This window comes from Misgurnus anguillicaudatus, chromosome 20 (assembly GCF_027580225.2).
Source record: "Misgurnus anguillicaudatus chromosome 20, ASM2758022v2, whole genome shotgun sequence".
In the NCBI taxonomy this organism is placed as follows: Eukaryota; Metazoa; Chordata; class Actinopteri; order Cypriniformes; family Cobitidae; genus Misgurnus; species Misgurnus anguillicaudatus.
The window spans coordinates 15,499,642-15,504,053 of record NC_073356.2 but is presented as its reverse complement, the minus strand read 5'-3'; the positions used below and the strand labels follow the sequence as shown (position 1 = coordinate 15,504,053).

Genomic DNA, 4,412 nt, shown 5'->3' with positions numbered 1-4,412 from the left:
AATGGCCCCAACAACACATAAGGGTTAAGCCCTCCACAGACCACCACATGCTCTATATCTGAACACATTCATCACAATCAAAATGGCTAAACCAATATCATGGTTCCCTACAGAGGTTGGCAAGTCATTGTGTTTAGTCACACAGCAGTATTTATGGCATCCATGTGTGATTACTCATAAATAAAAGACGTAACTGTTTGCCCATGATGTTTAATGGTGCTGATGCAGGAGGTTTTCATGAACAGGGCTTGTAGTTATGCTGCGGGAGGTCATAAAGTGCTTGAAACATTGAATAGGTTTCGCAGAGTCTCTCTGCTGAGAGTGGAAATAATGTTGAAGCTCAATTACCTCCACCATAACTCATCCAGATCCTTCCAAATCACCCACGACTGCAATCTCCTGAAAAGACGACAATGAGCTAATGAATTTAAAAGCACAGTTCTCAACCTAGAGCATAAAATCACTCACAAAACATTTGTTGCAGGGGTTTCCTCCTTTATGACGATCATACTTCACTTTTATACAATAATAGAGTTTTATTTATAACATAGGAGTTAACATAACTTGTTAACTCCTCCTGCCTACAAGGCTGGGTTGCACCAACAAGTATTAAGTATCAAGGCTTATTTATTTTTTAGGAAAACATTTCAGGATTTTTCTCCATATAGTAATCTTCAATGGTTGAAAGGTCCAAATTGCAGTTTCAATGCAGCTTCAGAGGGGTCTAAAAGATCCCAAATAAGGCATAAAGGTCTTATCTAGGGAAACAATCATAATTTTCCTCCAAAAAATAAAATTTACTTTTAACCACAACTTCTTGTCTTGATAGCCCTTGGATGCGCGTCCATGATTTTGCGTATTACGTAATCACATCGAAAGGTCACACATGACAATTTTGAACAATAAACTAACATAAATACATTAATTAGTTTTATTCCACATACATTAACTTCTGAACAGTCCTCCTTCTCCACACTTGTAAACAAGCAGTAGATTACCAAACATCATGTGGGACCTTTCAACATGATTACGTAATACGTAAGGTCACAAACGCGCATCCCAAGGATGCGAAATTGTGGTTATAAAGTACATATTTTTAATTTTTGGGCTAAAATGATGATTGTTTCGCTAGATAAGACCCTCATGCATTGGTTGGGATCCTAGAAGCTGCATTGAAACTGCAATTTGTAACTTCAAACCAAGTCTGTATAGAGAAAAATCCTGGAATGTTTTCCTAAAAAAACTTGATGTCTAATCTACTGCAGAAAGAAAAACATCTTGGATGACAAGGAGGGGGGAGTAAATTATCGGGAAATTTTCTTATAAATGTGAAGTAATCCTTTAAATGTGTCTGTAAATGATTAAAGAGCACCTGTTGTCCAATTCACGTTTTTAAATTTCCTTTGGATTGTAAGTGTGTATTAATACATGTTAACGATATACAAAAGGTAAATACTACGTAAACGATGACGCGAGTTATCGTCTCCAACGTAAATCTCTTTATTGGACACAGATTATAGGCAACAGTTTACTTCCTGGGATTGGCGATGTAGGCAAGACCGATATTTTCATAAATCCTCCCGCTTGGACTCACAGCCTGTAAGTTAACTCCTGTAAGCATTCCATTGTGACCGAATCTTTCAAACATGGTAAGGAGCGCCACATTTCCGGCTGACGTCAGAGGTATTCAGGCCAATCAGATTAGCTGGCCAATCAGGGACACATAGCTTTTTAAATCTGTGCATTTCTGGAGTGGAAATATGTGGAAAATAATGTGTTTTTAACCATAAACCACGTGAACACATTGTATTATACCAAATACACAAAATAACATTGTTTTTAGCAATAAAATAGATGACCTTTAAATGTAAATAAGTGAAATGCAGTAATTCATTCATAATGTAAAACCTACATTTAAGTTATAATCACTTTAACCACACCTAGAATGCTATTCACCTTATTTTTCACGACAACAAGGGCGGCGCCATTTCGCTCATTTTGTCAACGTTCTTCCGGCCGCATAGACGATGAGCAGCTGAGGCAGTGACTGAAGGCGACGCGTTAAGCTTAAAAAGCTCACTCGAGCGCCTTTATGTTTCTTTCTTACCAATTTTAAGCCAACTGAGGAACACCCTTATCCCAAGTAATGGTTCGACTACGATGTTCCGGTAACTTTAAACCACGCCGGGTGTTGAAAAGGTGGCCAGTTTCAGGTAAGCTATCTTAGCTAACTTTGTGCTCGTTCGCCTAAAGTTAGATTTGTGAAGTCCGTTGAAGATCAGGAACGTTAGTTTATAAAATGCAACTATTTGAATGGTTTTAATTGTCCACCTATATTTTTACATTTACGATAGTACAACGAGATATTACATTGCATTCTTACGTAGCCCACGTGATTCCTACAAGTTACTGAGATTTCAGATGCTAGAATGTCAGTTCATTCCTCATTCAGATATTGATAATGACCTATTAAACAACGTATTATTTAACACTGAAGTTAAAGGTTGTGTGTATAATGTTACTGTCTCTTTTTAATGCATCTCTCTCTTACACACTGTTCTGTTTAAGTATGGGTGTCATTTATATATTAATTCTCATGATGCAAGTTTATTTTAAATGCTAACATGTTTATGGTTATATTGTTTTCACAGATGCATTGATGTGTAGTGATGCAGTGGACAACTGTGAGGATGATGCCTGTGATGTTCCTAAACTGTGATGCAGAAACACAATGGGAGGATCCATCCGTCTCTGACCACAACTACACTTTAAAATCACAACTCAACCTGAAGCAACCTACATCTGATATGGGAAAACAATGGTGCGGTTTCCCGGACAGGGCTTATCCTGGTCCAAGGCTAAAATGCATATTTGAGCTACAATAATTTAAAAACACCTTTTACTGACATACCTCAACATATATGAGTGCCATTGTTTTGTCACAAGATGCGCACCAGTCTTGTTTTTTTGTAGGGTTTGTTTGTAAAAACTAAAATGTCCTAATATAATTAAATCCTAGTCCTGTAAACCCTGTCCGAGAAACTGCTTCAATGTGTTGAGCTGGCACAAATGTACATATCTCTGCTGAGAAACAACCATCTTTGGTTCAGCTTTACACAGGGTTGATATTGCATCCATTACACAGTCACCAAGCACTTTACCAGTACATACACCAACAGCTTCCAGATAAACACTTGGGATCAGCTCCTGATGACTCAGATAAAGCTGTGTCTTAATTTATTGCAGGGTGGTCTTGCTTTACCTGTTGTAAAGTTACATTAAACCTTCATATGTGATCAGATGTCATGCAGTGATATTAAACATTTACAGTGTGATCAGATGTTGTGCATTTATATTAAACCTTTACAATGTGATCAGATGTTGTGCAATTATATTAAAACTTTACAATATGATCAGATGTTGTGCAGTTATATTAAACCTTTACTATGTGATCAGATGTTGTGCATTTATATTAAACCTTTACAATGTGATCAGTTGTTGTTCAATTATATTAAACCTTTACAATGTGATCAGATGTTGTGCAATTATATTAAACCTTTACAATGTGATCAGATGTTGTGCAGTTATATTAAACCTTTACTATGTGATCAGCTGTTACATGTCATGCAGTTATATTAAACATTTACTATGTGATCAGATGTAACCTCCCATGCAGTTATATAAACCTTTACAGTGTGATCAGATATGATCTGTAAGGAATTTCTTAAACCATATGTGAGCTTTGTAGATTCCACTTAAAAGGATTTAAGTCTCCTGATTTGAAGGAATAAGTGTTGGCAAGTTTGCAAATGAATTCTATCATGGTACCACATAAAAACGAAAAAGTTATTGGACTGCAGGTGCACATTTGCTTTAAAAAAGACGAAATCACTGTGTAAATATTGGTAGGCATAAGTACTTTAATAATTTCCAATGCTGATCCATCAACTCCTGACAGGACGAGGTATGTCCCATAGGTTACTTGCCGCGGCCGCTTCATATCGTCTAACCACGAGATGATTGATGGGACAATATAAGATTATCCGAGCGTCTTATGAAGTTTTCTCCGTGCTCCTAATTTAAAATATTAACAGCAGTAGCGATATTTGTCATTTGGCTAAAGTTATAGTGAACTACAAACAATCTTCTAACCCCCAAACTAACCACCGAATGCACTGTGCCATATTAGCAGCGGAAGTCGGTTGACAAAATGCGGAAGAGCGAAGAATTAAAAAGGGGCGTGGCGGAATAAGGTGAATAAGTCCCATTGTAATGTTTAAAAAAAAACAACAGTTTTTCTGTTCGTTTTCGTTAACGATTTTAACCTTGGTTGTCACTGTTGACGGTACCCATTGACTTAGAAAAAGCAAATACTGTGGAAGTTAATGGGTTCTGTCAACTGCGTGCTTACC

The 4,412-nt window shown here is 37.0% G+C and overlaps 1 long non-coding RNA gene across 1 annotated transcript; it reads left to right on the top strand.

Moving 5' to 3' along the window:
* Nucleotides 1-1,942: 1,942 nt before the first annotated feature.
* On the top strand, nt 1,943-3,413 carry LOC141351438 (uncharacterized). Its single transcript, XR_012359692.1, has 2 exons — nt 1,943-2,213; nt 2,652-3,413. It is a non-coding gene; the product is annotated as an uncharacterized lncRNA (long non-coding RNA).
* Nucleotides 3,414-4,412: the final 999 nt, after the last annotated feature.